The 18,504-nt window shown below is 40.6% G+C and overlaps 1 long non-coding RNA gene across 1 annotated transcript; it reads left to right on the top strand.

The window, feature by feature from the left end:
- Window positions 1-1,591: 1,591 nt before the first annotated feature.
- LOC127577025 (uncharacterized) lies at window positions 1,592-5,531 on the top strand. The gene is made up of 3 exons (XR_007957311.1): window positions 1,592-1,637; window positions 2,080-2,192; window positions 5,521-5,531. It is a non-coding gene; the product is annotated as an uncharacterized LOC127577025 (long non-coding RNA).
- The last annotated feature ends 12,973 nt before the right edge of the window (window positions 5,532-18,504 follow it).

Raw genomic sequence — 18,504 nt, 5'->3', positions numbered from 1 at the left:
TATCCAAAATAAATATTGCCTCCAATATTCTTTATAATTTACATATTATGGACAAGTCAGACAACTTTACTGATGCTGGAGCCTTAGATGCCTTAAATGCAGTTAAATCAGATTTAGAACATCATAAAATTTATGGAGACAGTGGAAATATTTCATCCATCTTAGCTCATCCACCATTAAAATAACATTTTATTTGGAAAAGGCTGCAGGAAGGGCTTGCCATGACTCATGCATTTCATGATTTCCATTCTCAGCTTTAAAAGAACAAAATCAACGAGAAGGGTCCTGAGGCAGAGTTTCAACCTGAAACATTGACAATTCCTTTCCTCCCACAATTGCTACTTGATCCACTGAATTCCTCCAGCAGCTTGTTTGTTGCTCCAGAATTCCAGCATCTGCAGTCTCTTGTGTCTCCAATATAACAAGACAATACAGCCCTTTATGCCAGCTCAGGCATTTCCTGTGCCTCAAGTCCATTTTTCTGCTCTTTGTCTCTGCATTTTTTATCGTCCAAAAATCCATTGGACTCAATCTTGAATTCACTCAATGAGTGAGCATCCACAGCCCATTGAAGTAGAAAATTCCAAAGACTTACAACCATCTATGTTAAGAAATTACCCATTATTGCCATCCTAAATAGAAGATACTCATCCTAAATACTTCAGTTAGAGGAAACAGCCTCTTGCCTTCTCCCTTATCAACCCCTCAGGATCTTCTATACCCCAATGACATCACTCCTCAGTTTTCAAAACTCCTGATCTTACTTAATATATCTTCATAGGACAACTCTCTCATCCCAGAAATCAGCCTGGTGAATCTGTGAATTTCATGCCTCACACCAAGAATGAATTTAATGAATCCATGCTGTACTAGCTCCAGGGAAATTGATGAACACTATTTGATATGGAGACCAAAACAATCTGCAGTACTCAAATCTCACCAATATAATCTCAGCAATTTTTTTTACTTCTGTATTTCTATCCACCTTGCAACAAAGGTCAACATACCATATGTCTTTCCATATACTTGCTGCACTGACATTGCCTTTTTCATCAGTTGTAAAGATGTTCTTTTTTTTGTTCTCTTCTGACTAAAGTAAATAACTGTATTTTCCCACATTATACTCAATCTGTCAATTCCTTGTTTATTCACTAAACAACCCGTAAGTTCCCTTGTACACTCTGAAGCCTCTGCATAGCCCACTTTCCCACCAGACTTTGTATCATCAGCAGACTGGGATACGTTGTGTTCTGTCTTTTCATCTTATGTTAGTGTGAATCGCAATGAGCCTAGTGCAGAGTACTGCAGCAGTGTGCCAACCAGAAAAAGAGCCTTTCATGCTTTTGCTTTGTCTTTCTCTCCTTTAATCAATTCTCTATTCATGCTAATATTCATTCACAACCACATGAGCCCTCATTTGAATGCAACAATAAGTGATACCCTGTGGAAGAATGTCTGAAAATCCGGGTATATTATATTTGTTTTTTTTTCCCTTTTAGTCACCTTAAGAAAAACCACTTGTAAAATCTAATGATTGAAGTTTAATTTGTTCTGGTTTGCTGATCATGTTCACTTTGGTGGCAGTGCAAGCTTTGAGGAGGATCCAGAGAGGTTTCAGGAGCTTATGGAAAGACTATGTGAGTCGACAAAAAGTTAACAGTACTGGATCTTTTGAATATGAATGTAGAAGTTTTGCACAGTGCTTATTCCTTTGTATATTTTTTTATTATGAGTAAAGTTTATTTTTAAAATATAGAAAGAAGGTGTATCGACAAGGACATGGTAAATGGAACGTAATGTGGAAAACTTGCCTTCTCATTCTTAGTATGCATGTTACTAACCTGGTCCTGAATGCTACCTAAGTCTTGCCACTTACAGGCATGACTTTCACTGCTTGATCTTCTGGTAATTTGCAATAGTAAGGTCCCCATGTCCCCGTGTCAACCTGAAATGACCTCTTTAAAAGAAAGATCTGCATTTATTTAGCATTATTTCATAATCACAGGACATGTCAACGCACTTGACAATGACGACTTTTGAAGCACAATCATTCACTTCTCTTTTTAATCAATCCCTCAGGGTCGAGGATGATTTGATTCCACTCTGATTCTGTGGGTCTGAGGTGACTGGTGAGGCCAATGTGGGAACTGCAGCCTCTTCTACAAATGGGACAGGAAGTACTTACATTGCCAGTAAGTGGGTACCTTTTCCCATTAATTTTGGACTTCTTTGTACTCTTGACACATGGACTCAAGCTTTTCACTCCAGTTTGAGCAGACACTGGCCAGAGATTCCCCGGAGTCAGTGAGGATGTTGAATTTTTCAAGGAGACTTTGAGCAGGTCCTTGAATCATGGTAACACTACAGGAAGTGCAGCAGTGAGTAAACACATTGCAATGTCACAGCAGGTGTAGCCATAACCAGAAAATCATTTTTAATGAAGTTGATTAAGAGGTAGATACTGACCACCGTGCCAGGGATTAGCTCTGCTGCTGTCTTTTACATGATGCCAAGGAACCTGTTACATCGACCTGAGAAAGGAACTGGGGCCTGCAGCACAGAAATTGTGTCAGATTCGGTTTGATCTCCAAACTACAGCTGAGTTGTGCCTCTGCTGGAATATGTTGGATATATTGGGTATGTACTGTGTGAAGCAAAGTCTCCACAGGTAATGCTCACCTGACAAACAGAGGTACATAACTTCTTTCAGTATATTCAGTGTTGTTCTTTTCATTTCTTCACACTTTCCCCTTGGAGAATAATATATTGTAGGGAAAGAATTTGCAGATTGAATAACAGTCTGACAAGCCTTAGTCAAACTGTTACTTGTGTTCAAGCTACCAGCTATCATCAGACGTGCTTACTAACACTTTTGTAGTATCCCCTAAATCCTGCTGTGCCTCATCTCAAACCTTCTGTTGAAACTTCAACGATGCCTTCATGATCTCTGGATTTCACTATTCCCACCCACACTGGTGTCTCTGTTCTTTCACCCTGCATAATCAATCTAAGCCTCAGCAAAATCCAATTCCCCAACTAAACTCTCACCCAATGATAGTCACCCTACCTCTATCCTTGTTGACCTTCTGGTTAAGCACAACCTTGGTGTTAAAACTTCCCTGGTTATAAGATCTTACCATGTACTTCCTCATGTCCACTGTCTCCTTCAGCCCAGTTCTGGGCTCTTGCATGTTCATAGTTTCAATCGCTCTACCATTGGTGGTTGTGCTTTCAGCCACCAGTGGTCCAAACACTGGAACTCTCACCTTAAGCCCTTCCGCCTCTCTCGTCTCTGGCACCAGATCAATGCAGGGCATGGCACAAAGAGTGGATTCCATGTTTTCCAACATGGAATTGGTGGCAATCCTTATGATACATCTACGAACCCAACTAGAATGCTGCAAGTGATGTCTGTCATCCCAGTTTTCCACTACAGCAGCTGCCCAGTGCCCTGGCATGACCATTGAAGTTTAGGTTTGGTTAGCAGAGAGCCAGAGACCATAGGCATCATGAATGCTAACAGGATACTGGATGGTTTGTTGCCTATGGTTACAAACCAACTAGACACTGAGAGAGAGAAATCTCTTTCTGTCCTGGTGCAGCAACACAGCTAGGTTCACATAACAAATGGCATCCTGCAGCATGAGGGAGGCAGCAGTCTAACACAGCTGGGCACTGTCTTTACCAGCTACTCCCTGACAAAATAGAATTAACTATAGCTAGCTTTTTTGTTATTGCAAATATCTCCAGTTGTAGCCTGGAAGGATCCAGATGCGTAAAAGTTTATTTCTATAGTTACCTTAACAGCCCGTGGCATTGTGCTCCAAGATAGTTGATGCACCTATGGCAGTTAGTGTTTTCAGTGGAACTATCTTTACTGAAATGGAGACCAATGTTCTTCCTTGAGGTTAATGTAGCAGACTTGATCCCTGTCCACTTGGACAATTACACTGCCTTCTCTGTACTTCCTCTCCTCCTTTCAACAGATAATGCAACTTTCCCTGCCTCTGATCATTCTCCCAGCAACACTGCAAGGAGGATGCATATTAATGTCTGAAAGCAACTAGCTTATGCAGAAGCCTTGAAGTCAGCAAAATGTCCTTCAGCACCTGCCACACCATTCCCTGTAGATTTTTGCAACATGGAACATCTCTGGAGAGCACTAAACACTTGTAGAATTATAGCAACAGCCAGAAGATAATCAACTAGTGGTTAACCTGTTGAAAGAATACCCTCTTAACTAGACATGAGTTTTTTTCTGCTGTCATAATCTGTCTTAACAATGTCCTCACCATCACAGAGAACAGTATGTGCAGGCCCACAGAAGCCACCTTTGAGTCCTAAGAATAATTATATTATCCAAAATGTGCATTGACAACCCCAGTTCCTCTGAGCATCTCCCTCTATCTGTCTTAACTATAACATAAAATAATGTCTAGGCAGCAGATTAAATTGTTAGATTAAATTTATTTGTACTTCCAGACACTTGATCACTATTCAGACATTTCTGCTGACTGCCAAAGGATACTTTAGGGAAGAGAGAGAAAATTGTTCAAACCAATTAAATTTTAACTTCTAGTTCCAAACTATGCTTCTTAACCAATATTTGCACTATCCAACTATAAAGGATTCAATGACACAATTCAAAGGGTAGCGAGTAAGCTCCGCCAGGTTTTCTAACCCATGTTTATCCCTCAACAAACATCAAAGAAGTTTGTCTAGTCGAATATCCTACCATTCTTTCCAGACCCCAACTGTGTTTCAGGTAGTTATAGCTTCATTATCCAGGAACAAACTCTCCCATCAGTAGAAGTGAATACAGACAGATTCACCCCAGGGATGCAACATTACTGCAAGAGTAATAATGATCTGAGTAGGTTACAGGACTGAGACACGACAGAACCCAATATATACGCTGTTGTAGAATACTTACTTTCAGTTAAAGAATGGCCAGTAAAATTAGAGTATGGTACGTATAGATAGCATAGATATTGTGTTACAACATCATATCCATCATATATTTTGCCGTACAACTTACACCCAGCAGTACCGAGAGACAATACGAGATATTGCAAACATTTGGCCAAAAAATAGTCAGTAGATCTATACAAGAAATTGTGTTCATTACCTTCTAATTTGTTTAGAAATGTTACCTTTTTCTGTCACTTATCCTGCCCACTTGCATTGCCAATCAAATGACACCAGGCATACCAAAATATTCTTGTTTGCTAAAAATACACAGGTATTTATTTTAAAATTGAAACTGATATTTAAACCAATGTATTTTTATTTGTTTTGATCACTTTGGTTGTTCGTATATGGTTAATAAAAGTGTAAGTAAGTTGATACAGAATGATGTGCAGAGATCTGAATGTGCCCTGTTCATGCTTCTGACTTGTGGTTTGGGTTGTAATCAACTCGTGCCTCACCAGTAATTTGAGTTTAATCAATTCCCACTCATGATACTAGCTGTGGTGTATTACTAATACTAAAAGTAGATTTTTTTTTTCACCCCTCAAGGGATGCATGACATTTTATCCACAAGTCCTGGTAAAATTAGTGCTGGCGGTAAGAAACTGATCCAGCTGTCTCTCCCACATGAAAGGATGCACTGTCATCAGCAGCTCTGCTGGGAAATAAAAAGAGTCAACTAAAGCACACAGAAAAGAAACCTATCAAGATAATCAACAGTTGGGAACCGTGGCAAAGCTGTGGGCGAGCAATTTTTCAATGATGACATGGAAATTCCCCTGCATAGTTGTAAGACTTCTCCGAAAATTGCATCCAAGCAATTTAACCTACTCAAGCCAACAGCATTGCCTGGCACTTTCAGTCACAATATTAGCACATAGAACATAGAAAAGTACAGCACAGTACAGGCCCTTCGACCCACAATGTTGTGCCGCCCTTTAAACCTTGCCTAAGACTATCTAACCCCTTCCTCCCACATATCCCTCTATTTTAAATTCTTCCATGTGTTTATCTAGTAATCTCTTGAATTTGACCAATGTACCTGCCTCCACCACCACCCCAGGCAGCACATTCTATGCCCCAACCACTCTCTGGGTAAAAAACCTTCCTCTGACATCTCCCTTGAACTTCCCACCCATTACTTTAAAGCCATACCGTCTTGTATTGAGCATTGGTGCCCTGGGAAAGAGGCGCTGGGTGTCTATTCCTCTTAATATTTTGTACACCTCTATCATGTCTCCCCTCATCCTCCTTCTCTCCAAAGAATAAAGCCCTGACTCCCTTAGTCTCTCCTCATAATGCATACTCTCTAAACCAGGCAGCATCCTGGTAAAGATTGTTTATGTGAGAATGGGGAAAAAAAATCAAATTTCTTCAACAGCTTCTGCTTTTTTTTTAGATTAAAGAATTTGTACTGTAGGTTAAAGAATATTCCACTTTTCACCCAAGTTGGCACACCAAAGCTGTTTGATGTTTCCAGGTGAACATCAGCTGTTTCCAGATAAAAATCTTCCTCACTACCAATTCCTGATATGTTCCCATATTGTAATATGCCTCAAGTTCTGTACATTTCCACATCTAATACACATCTCACAGTCCTCCATACACAAGTATGATTGAACTTTATTACTTGCCACAATGTAAACCCAAAGCTGCAATTTTGTTGTGAAGACAGATAAAACACTCCCACCAAGTTGTCATCCAGTGAATGAAACAAACTATAAAAAATAGTAATTTATTTATAGTCTAGTGTCAAATTATTTGTTTAATAATTTAATTTCTAAACCCACATTTGCTCCAAGTCATGGAGCAGCAAATAATTGTGCGTATTCCATCACGCTAGACACATTGGTGGGTGACAGTCTGATTAACATTCATTTTAAGCTTTTATAAAAGACAATAGGTATTTAATATGGAAATATTTAAAATTAGGCAAGAGTTAATTTATAGGTCAATGACTGATGCCAGAGAATGTGATGAGAAAGAGAATCTGAATTAATTGGCATCAAGAGGATCAGATTTAATGGCTTCACAAGATGACCACTGGAAGAAACAAACAGCTGACAAACCAAAATAGAGGGATAAAGATTGATTCGATAGTGGGAAGTTTGATTAATTTCAGGATGGTTTAAGATACTTAGATTAAATATTAATTTGTTGAATAAGTAATTCACTAACTCTGTTTCGTTGATGTATGTAAGAACCTCAGGAGAAAAGGTTCCTCTACTTGAAATGCAATAGTAAGGAGATAAAAGAATGAATGAATCTATGAAGTGTACTAGGCAAATGAAGGTAAGGATTTATTAATGAACATGCTAAGCAGATGCACTACATTTGAAGCAATGTGTCTGAATGTACAGTAGGGGAATGGTTAACTTTAATAAGAGAAAAAGTGGGAAGCTGTAACAGCAGAGCTGATAATTCAACTGCCAATGTGTTGCTATATACAGTAGGGCATAAATATAAAGTAGATCAACTTAAGGACCAATGAATCTTAAGATGTCTGTGTGCCAGATAATTCAACTGTAACTAAGGACAAGTAAGATATAAGATATAAGTCACATGTACATGAAAACACACAGTGGAATGCATCTTTTTTGCGTAAAATGTTCTGGCGGCAGCCAGCAAGTGTCGCCACATTTCCGGCACCAGCAGAGCATGCCCACAACTTCGTAACCCGTATGTCTTTGGAATGTGGGAGAAAACTGGAGCACCCGGAGGAAACCCATGCAGACACAGGGAGAACGTACAAACTCCTTACAGACAGTGGCTGGAATTGAACCCGGGTCTCTGGCACTGTAATAGCGTTACACTAACTGCTATGCTACCATGTCGCCCTCACGAGTCCTAGGATTCAGCTATGAGTTGTTCTGCTAACTTTGGCCTAATATACCCTGCATGATTAATTACGTACTTACTTATCATGAAACAGAACAAGGCCATTCGACCCATCAGATCCATGTCAACTCACAATCCCATTGGTCCCATTCCTCTTCCTTATTTTCCTTATTTCCTTATTTTGCAACTTATTCCTTCTTCCACATATCTACCAATGCGCCTTTGTTTCTTTTGCCAGGGGTAATTTAGCCAGTTAACCTACCAGTGTGTTTTTGGGATGTGAAAGACTAATTAATTAACGTCATGCAGGGAAGATTAAAATTCCCTCTGAGAAACATGGAGTCAAAAGAAAGCAAAAGTAGGAAAATAGGACTGCCTGTGGAAGTGAGGTAGGTATCAAGCAGGGGAGCCAGATCACATAATGTACAAATGCAAAAATGAGATACTGAGCATCAGGCAGGTGAAATGGCCGCACTGTGAATGCCATCTTATTCACCCAGCGTGCTGGTGAGTGACTGCACTGCCAGACAATGGCTAACAATGCCCCCACAGCCCAGCCCAATGAATGGCCATAAGTTAAGAAAATGAAAGGACTGCATGAGAATGATTTATAAATTTGCAGGCATCTCTTGGTAATAATATATTGATAATATATAAATCGATATATGTCATGCCTTGAAATCAGCCTCAGCTCGGCTCAGTGAAGGTTATTGTAGCCTCAGAATTAAGTGAGTGCTGAGTGTCCGCAGTCACACTTCAACACTCCAGTTACATTTTGGGACCTGGTGCATGGTTTGTATTGACTTCCACACTCTATTTATTGCCATGGCATTTATACAACAGTAGCATGTCATGTCATGCAAGAAACAGACTATCAAAGCATATCCTTCCTTAGAGAAATGAAAGCAAGACAAGCAAGCAAGGTCACAGCAAGTGAAGGCCATTCTACCAGCAAATTCAGCAAGACTGACAAAAGGCTTGGAGTGTAGCCACAGAAGGTTTCCAACTCATTTAGCACTTGCCACGTGCTTTCCCTAAAGATAAGGACAACTCACACTGGAAGAGGTACCGGAACTGTTAGTATATGACAGTAAGACAGGAATGATGTGATCAAAGCTTCGTGCACAGTTTCCTGGAAGTGACTCTAGAGCTGAGGTGTTTTCTGTTTACATGAAGCCTCATCGAATTGGAAGATCTGAGAAGGGATTGATTGCAAAATTCTGCAGTTAGGGGAAACATAAATAGCTTCCTTTAGCAGGGCCAGCAGAATGACCTATGGGACTGGAGTTCTTCTGCCTGCTCTGCATTTTCTACCAGTGGGTCTGGAAGCTGGCAGCAGTTGTTCCCTAACTGCTGACACAGCTTTCTGCCAAGAGGCAGTCCCAGCTGTGTGGATGATCTTAATTCAGGAATATAAATGAAATAAAACCATTGGAAAGACACTTGTGGTGCCATCAGAGACTCTCAGGATGGGAGAAGTTTGAAGAAAATAGGCCTTATGATTTCTAATTTAAAAAGTATTTATTTATACACAATGCTCTGTTTTCCATTAAAGAATATCTAGTGCCATACTCAATTTCCCCAAACTAAGCTAGTTATTATTCATTTCCCTCATGCAATAGTATTATGATTTAGAGTAAATGTAAGCCATTCTCCACATTTTTCAATACCCATCTGCTAAGTATCTGTAGTTCTGACTAACATAAAAATGCAAGTAAGCTCAGAGATAGTCCACTCATTCACTATCTGAGAGTCCCGACTGTAGTCTTGGCCTTGGTTTTCATTCACACTGAGTATTGCCTAAGATGGGACATTGCCGATCTTTACAGGGCTGTCAAATATTGCATCAATAGAAAGCAAACTCTCCAGCCAACGGCTTAAGAAACTGGCAACAATTTAATCTCAGCTCTTAGCATTCTTAGAGCACACTTCAACCCCATCTTCTCACTTCAGTATTTCTTCCTAACTTGCTGAAAAAAAACTATCATTTACAGTTACAAATCCATTCTCTCAACAAGGCGACTTGACCTGAGACCGTGCTAAGAAGAGAAAAATCTCTGTGACTCCATATTAGTGCTACTCTTCATAGATTTCAACTCAATTGCTGAAATAATTCTGCCAAGCTGTCTTAGTTATCTGCAATATTATATCCATATTTAGAAATGGATGTTCAGGTCATTAGCATTCATTTACTATGACTGGTTCTGAGCCAGCAGTTCTGCAAAGAAAATCAGCATCATTAGTCAATTATCTTACCATAAATTTCCTGATGTGATAGTACTTATGACATAATCTTTTATGCAAAAGAGATCAGAACTGGTTAAGAAATCATGTGAGGTCTGCAAGCGCAGCTATTTATTGTGGATTTACAATTGGTAGGTATTGTATGTATGGCTGTTAGGTCATCAAAATGATAACCATATAGAGACATTATCAGGGAAATAGTACGCACATCAAGGTCTCATTGTGATGCTTTTTCAATGGACAGTCAAATCAACATAACTCTTTGTGAAAATTGCAGGTTTCTTGGAGATGCAGGACTATTCAATGCTCCCATTGGTAGTGATGCCCCTACACAATCTCTTTTTATTCTCAGCAAAAGGAAAGCGAGAGGGTAGATCGTCACTATCTTTCTCCCATGGTAGAGGTATCAAAAACAAGAAGGCATAGGATTAAGGTAAGAGGAAGGAGTTTTAAAGGGGATCCGAGGGGTAAGTTCTTTTACATGGAGAGTGGTTGATATCCGGAACACACTGCCAGAAGAGGTGGAGGAATCTGATATAATTACTATGTTTAATAGGCATTTAGATAAACACTTAAATAGGCAAGGCATAAAATAATATGGATCAAATGCAGGCAAGTGGGAGTAGTGTAGATGGGCAAAAAGGTTGGCATGGACGTGTTAGCTCAAAGGGCCTGTTTCAATGATGTACGACTCTATAGCTCTATAACCAATATGTCAAATCCAACTTCCACACTGAGGAGACAAATGGCTTACAGAAGTAATGCTTCTGAAGCTTGGGCCAGTTAGAGGGATCTTTACAATATAGAGTCACAGAGTTATACAGCACGGAAACAGATCCCTTGGCTCAATTCATCCATGCTGACGAAGATGCCTTCTTGAGCTAGTCCCAGTTGCGTCTATTTGGCACATATCCCTCTAAACCTTTCCTATCCATGAAACTGTCCAAATGTCTTTTAAACTTTGTAATTGTACCTGTCTCTACTACTTCCTCTGGCAGCTCTCCGCTACCTTCTGTGCAAAAAAACTTTCTCCTCATGTTTCCCTTAAACCCTTCCCCCTCACCTTAAACCTATTCCCTCTAGTTTTAGACTTCCTACTCTGGGAGAAAGACTATGACCTTATCTATGCCCCACATGATTTTATAAACTTCTATAAGGTCACCCCTCAGCCTCTTTTGCTCCAGGGAAAACAGTCCCAGCCTATCCAGTCTCTCCTCATAACTCAAGTCCTCGAATTCAACCAAAATCCTTGTGACTCTTTTCTGCAGCCTCTAGCTTAATTACATCCTTCCTATAGCATGGCGATCAGAACTGCACACAATATTCCAGGTGCAGCCTCACCAATATCCTATACAGCTCAATATTCCTCAAAGATGATCTGTTATATTCTCGGACCATACAATAGACAGAAGTGACATTGTGGATTTGGTTATGGTTAATTAAAAGCAATGAAATTGTAGTGAGATAATGGAAAGTGTTGTCATCAACACCAGATTGGCCACTGTACACTAGGTGCTGGTTCTTCTAAGAAAGACTAAAATTGATCATTATTGGACAGACTTGTATTCAGGGAATTACTAGTGACTTCACCTGTTTAGTGTTTGCTGAAGGTCAGCAGATGTTCCATTGACTTTACAGATGACACTTCTATTCAGGAAACAAAGAATATCCATGAGAGTTAGTCCAAATAACATTATTTTACTTACTTTTGCATGTGCAGCACATCAAAAGTTTTCGCCTGATGTTGTGTGTCCATTACACAAGTGCCCATTCCTAAATGGGAGCTGATAGTGTTCTAGGGTGCTGCAGATGTTTAGTGAACAGGGATGTGGAAATTCTACTCCCCTTACCTGTGCCTAATGCTAAAGGACCTCACTCACACCAAGAAAATAACTTGTTCATGTCAATTTTGGCTTATGGCAGATAATTCTCCTGCAAACAGTAATTTGTATGGGGATGTGTGGCACTGACAGAAACCTCACCCATCTCTTGCTCTACCTTTCCATGAATCCTGCTGCTGGAGCATTTGCTTTCATAGGGTACCTGCCCCTTGTTTAATCTTCCCCCAGTGGTTTTCTGTGCTGCAAGCGAATTAAAACTGGCCACGACTATTTCCTGGGTTTGGGTTTCTGGAGTATTTGCAAAGGATGTTCCCATTATCTGTCAATGGCCTTTGTTATTGATGATACTTTCATTTCAACACCACCTTGTATGCTAGGTTTATTCAAAGGTTGAGGGAGAGTTGACGAATGGGACTGAGGATTTCCTTTTCAATCCATTGTGGGACACGGAAGAAAATGGAGTGATCATTACAAGGTGTATCAGGTAACTACGGTGACAAAATCTTTCTTTCATACATTTACTGTCACTTGCACTGTCTTGCTGGATGGAGTAGATGTGGCAACATTTGTACCCACCCTAACTCTCTGCTGGGACTCCCTCAATGCCATTCAACTGTGAATGTAGGTTTCTAGCCTACAATGAGTTTTGCAAGTCCTTGATCCATGGGTTTCATGTACCAATCACAGCGTATTAATTCCAAAAAAGGGTATACTGTGGACTTGAGCCAAATATCTTTACATTTTTTCCTATTGGTCCAGACCCACAGTCTTACCCACACCCTTTTCTCTCCTTTTAAGTCCAGAGCTTTCTGATGAAAGGTCACTGACTCAAAATATTAACTGTTTCTTTTCCACAGATGCCATCAGTTTCACATATCCCAATATGGAAGCATGAGCACATTTCCATCAAGAAGTGCCCTATCCACCATATTATGGAAGGAAAAGCATTGTCTTGTGTTCACACAGACACAGGCCATAATAAGTGAAATGCAATCAGGCTAAATTACTATCAACTTTCAATTAATGACTTCAAAGTGAAATAATCCCAAATCTCAGTTTCCTTTTAAAAAGTCATACAAGGATTAAAGGTATTGCAGCCACCAGATCATTCTAATTTGTAGAATTTAACAAAGCATTGGAATACATATCTGTTCAATTTTTCACCATGGTGCTTTAAACTTTTCCCTTTTACTTTTCAACCATTCAACGCCTCTGAAGTGCAATTAATAAATCAATAAAATATCTTCTAGTTACAAAGAGTTCGAGTTGGGAATTCACATCCATGAGGCAACATAGGTCACTTTGGGCCGAGTCTGTTGACAGCATGATTGAAGAATCTTGATCATTTATTGCAACAGGTGTGAGCTATACCCTGATCCCTTCTATTTACAAGCATATAAAGTTGGCACATCTGCCAACCCCAATGCATCACACACCAGATGCCACCATCTGTTACAGATGCAAAATAAACTTGAAGGGAATGAAAGCCAGTCATTGACCTGAATCCTGAAATTTATAAGCAGTTACCACTCCCTATAATTGATCTCACTGGTCTATAATTAGCTACAGTCACCTGGAATTGCTGATTTAGCATTGTGGCCTTAAAGAGACAGCCCAACTTAAGAGTCAAACATCACAATCATGTTCCTGATCTGAAACTGCCCACAAACAGTACAATGCATATTAAGTTAAGCCTTCAATTATTAAAAAAATGTTGTCCAGTTTAGTTCCTCTTATGAGTGCATTGCCATCTGAAGTGAGTGACATAGGCCTTGTCTAAGTGCCCTCTCTTCATTCACAGACAACTATTCAACCATGTGAATAAGCAGACCCAAGCTCAATCTTATTATTACACAGAATCCTATTTATTTAACTCTAGCAAGGTATCCTAATATGGCAATTAGGAACAGGAAATCTTGCGAATGTTAACCAGTGACCCCCTCGCCCAGCCCAAGGAGCCTAAGGGCAAATTTGGCTGTTTTCCGCAACTGCTGTGGGATCAGTTTACTAAGACATTAACACTTGGTATTTTAGTTTTCCGTCATTATTTGCCAGTTTTCCCCACAGAATATTTATTGGAGATGTTTTAATTTACTATTATTAGCCTTAACTGACCCGTCGGTGATATTTCCTTAGGCTAATCTCCCTGGGACTTGGGAATGGGCAGCTATTTCAGGCAAGTTGTGTTGTGTGGTGGAGGTTTGTTGCAGCTGCCACTGACTTTTGGCTCTTTCATTTGAGTGTAGACAAGGTGGCCTTGAAATTCATTCTCGAATAAATAGCTGCACTAATCCCCCACTGGATAGAGAACTCTGTTTGTGCTGCTGTGTTAATCTGTATGGAATAGAGATTGTTGGAAGGAAGGACTAAATAAAGAAGGCAAATGTTGGGATAATAAAATCCATTTCTGAATTAGAAGGACACCTTAAATCCTAGTCAATTTCAACAAAGTATTTATCTGGACGTATAGAACTATGATCACATGGCTCTATTTATTTCAGTGCTGTGTGTTAACGACCCTTTCCGGAAATTCGCACCACTCCGAAAATTTGACTGGGCTTTTCCCAGCTGTGTCACACTTGGTTATCTTTTACAATAACTGAGTTAAACCTACATCAAAAGGACACTTTTCTCCATGCTCCTATTGGACTGCCACCTTGGAAATTAGTCCAAGTTGTCCCAATAGCGCTTGGTGTTAGATACTTGCAGTGCAACGGTGCAGGAATTGTAATAAGTTCAGTCCCATTGCTCCAGTTCTATCCAGCAGGAACGCTTCCTGCTACTATGTTTCTGACCCTTCGCATGCCCAAAGAAGTACCATTAAGTACTACCTCGCATCCCCAGGCCTCAGCTGGTGCTCCCATTTGACCTTCTATCCCAGGCCCCTTTCAAGCCTCTGCCTGCTGGCTCAGCTCTCTCCTGCTAAATCCTCTGGACCTAGACCTGGTTCTAGATGCAAGATCTTCCTTCTCTTGCTCTGCAATGTGCCAAAGACTATATAAATCTGGTCAAAGTAATAGCCATATCTCATGCCATATAGCACCTAATGACAATGTGACATACTACAATTTCTAGTAGGTAGGAAACTGCTGGCAGGTGCACTTTATTTTCATGACTAAACTTATGAAGTCACATGCCCTCCCACAATTGAATCAAGGCCAATAGTTACCCTCTGCCAATCAAAAATGGTCAAATCACAAAATGTGACTGATTGATGTGAATTTCTCTAGAAAGCCTAATTTCTTTACTGGGACCGGGGTCAAGCTATTAATGGGGACCCAGAGAAAGGGTGTTGGATGTGTAGAGAGAAGGGCAGCAAAGTTCACAACTAGTCAAAAGTAGTGCACCAGGGAGAGAGGAGGTCCATACGCTGTGATTTGAGAGGGGACAGGGGTTGGAGCTATCTTTATAATGAGTGAGATTCATAACTGGAAGGAAAGAGTCCAAGGTCAGTTATCCATTAGTCTCCCCCTCTGTCCCTTTTCTCTCTTCCCCTCCTCCACCCAGTCCATCTGCCTGTCACCCACACACTCCTCCCACTGGCTCCACTCTCCCTCTACTCCCTTCTGCCCTCCCCACCTTCCTTCCTTCCTTTATTCCATGCTCCTCCTTCCTCTCCTGTCAAATTCCATCATCTTCAGCCCCTTGTCACTTCCACATCACATCCCAGGTTCTGGCACCATTCCCACTCTCCCCTCCCCACCTGCCTATAACACCCCCCACCCCCTTCCCCCCTCCCCCCACCCCCCCCCCCCCAACACCTCATCTGGATCCACCTATCGCCTGCTAGCCCTTGCTCCAAACCTTCCTTCCACCTTTTTATACTGGTTATTTCTCCTCTATCCTTCAGTCCAGATGAGGGTCTTGACCCAAAACATCGACTGTCCATTTCCCTCCATAAATGTTGCCGAACCTGCTGAGTTCCTCCAGAGCTTTGTATGTTGCTCCAGATTCCATCATTTGCAGTCTCTTGTGTCCTTATCAATTACTCTGTTTGCTTGCCTTGCACTGGAACATTACTTTGAATCAAAACTCCCTGGGGCATTACATATGGCTCTTGGTATGCCTTTTTGGTATTTTAAGGACTGACTGTAATATCTGTAACATTGGTACCACTACCAAAACTTCCACATGATCAAATGCTTCCTGTAGGTTCTCAACATTGTTTCAGTGAAGAAGATTCTGGTGAATTGCCTAAATGTGCGGACAAAGCCACTGAAAGAAATGCTGCTTTGCTCACTGTAAGTTCTTTTAAAAACAGTTCTTTTGTTTGTTAGATTAAATGACCTGCCATGCTCCAATACCTTAGAGCAAATAATGAGAAAATATTACAGTGAAACGCTTATAATGAAGAGAATTTGTACTTAACCTGCTTCAACACAGCCTTGGAGCAGAATGTAATTTGGAATTACAACAGCACCAGAGGAATTTCAGTGCAGACTGAGTGTTGCACTTGTGGGTATCAGTGGGGTAAGACCGTAATAGTTGACACATTGACCTTTGGAGAAGGAGAAACAGTGGAAGAGGTGGAGTTAAATCATAACCAAAAGCTGAGAGCCCTGATAAGCAGATGCAGATCGAAGAGACTGAAGTTGAATGTGTAAAAATTGAAGTTTAACATGAAAGTCTCCTTCATGGTGGCATCTGGTGTGTGATGTATTGGGGTCAGCAGATGTGCCAACTTTTATATATTTGATATAAAAAGGTTCAGGAGATGGTCTGAAGCCAGTTATAACCAAGGTCAAGGCAATAAGAGATACAGACCATGACAATCGTTGCAAGAACAACATTTCCTGGAATTCATCAATTATCTCAGCAAGTTCCTGCCTCATCTGAGTGAGATAAGTGAGCAATTCAGAGAGCTGACCAAGATGAATGTGGGGCAACAATTGAATGGTCATGATCAAATCAAGGAGTCAATGATAATGTACTGATCTGAAGGGTTGACACCACAAGCAGACACTTCAGGAAAAGCCTTGGAGAAAGGATTTAGCAAGAGGTTTGGCTGATAGTGTTTGGAAACTTCTGACAGATGTGGCGATAGATTTGTTAGGCACAAACTGAGGATGAGCTACTTGTTGTGTTCCTTGGACTGGAGAAGATTCACCAATGTTCTTATGGGAAGCCAATTGGGATCATTGCTGTTAAGTCCTTCTATAAAGATGTTGAAAGAATGATTGTGAGGACACAGGCATACAACATAAAGATTAAATACTGGGTAAAGACTTGCACACAGAAGATGTTTAGCTGAACCTTCCTCAAAGGCACAAGCCGAGGATACAGAGCTTGAGACAATCAATGTGGTGGGACATGTTCCAGTCTTTCAGCCAATAATGTGGGAGGTTGAGGAGGATACCAGACAAGGTGAGACCATGCCGTGCCAGAGAGTGATTCAGACAGGGTGGAGAGGGGCACAGCGTGAGTCTGAGCCTGGTCTTCGACCCTACCCCCACATTTTACGAACCAGCAACAAGAGAAACACACTGAGTCTTGATTCAGTGTTAAAAACTATTTTATTAATCACTACTTATGATAATAAGAAAAATAAAAGTAAAAAATGTTAGAATGTTAGAAGTAAAAATGTTAAACCTAGAATGTTAACCCCAAAACTAAACTCGTGTGTGTGTGTGTGTGTGTGTGTGTGTGTGTGTGTGTGTGTGTGTGTGTGGCAAAGTCCCAAACTCCAAGTCCAGGAATGGTTCTTAAAGTTCAGTTCAGCAAGCCATAAGGTGAAACATGAGCAAGGGCTTCTTCAACAACCACCATTGTCTGAAGATAAAACGTAGATGTAGGGAGAACATAGAGAGTAATTACGAAATCCAACTGTTCCACGATGGAACCCAAACAACACCTCAGTGTTTACTCAGTAGTGACTTCTTCACCCTGAAAAGCATCCGAATCGTGGCCATCCACACAAATACCTGTTTCCCTCTACAGGTCAGCAACAAAGTGAACTCCACTGGATTACTCCCAATTTCCATACGTGGATTGTAGTAACAGACACAGTTATTGTTTCTCATCCATCGATAGAGAAACTAGCAGGCTGGTGTCTCTCTCGCTCTCTCTCTCTCTCTCTATCTCTCACTGACTTCGACTGACTTCTTCAACAACGTCATTACATCCTTTAACTTTGGTTGACGTAAGCACGCCACACACACACACACACACACACACACACACACACACACACACACACACACACACACACACACACACACACACACACACAACTAACTCTACCTTAAAGGGACATTCACCGAGTCTGTAACACACATAAGAGGTCACATTGAAGGTGATCTGATCTACAGTTGAAAGGGTAGTTTTTCATAATTTACAACATCATCAAACACATTGTCTTCACATCTGGAGTGAATGGTTGCCTTTGTAGAGTGAAAGAAAGTACCTACCAGCTGGAGATGAACAGGGAGATCAGGGGCAATGCATAAAAATACCAGATCTGCAGATGTGATTTTTTTTAAAACATTCATTATGTGGGGGAGGTAATGTATGAAATATTGGTTGTAGCATGTGACTAACTACTTCCTATCTGTGGTTACAATGTTTCAGTGTCCAAGATTACAATGGCTGAAAGTCTAAATAGACAAAGCTA

This window comes from Pristis pectinata, chromosome 12, assembly GCF_009764475.1.
Source record: "Pristis pectinata isolate sPriPec2 chromosome 12, sPriPec2.1.pri, whole genome shotgun sequence".
NCBI lineage: Eukaryota > Metazoa > Chordata > Chondrichthyes > Rhinopristiformes > Pristidae > Pristis > Pristis pectinata.
The sequence above is the reverse complement of the archived record's forward strand: the minus strand, read 5'-3'. Positions and strand labels throughout refer to the sequence as shown.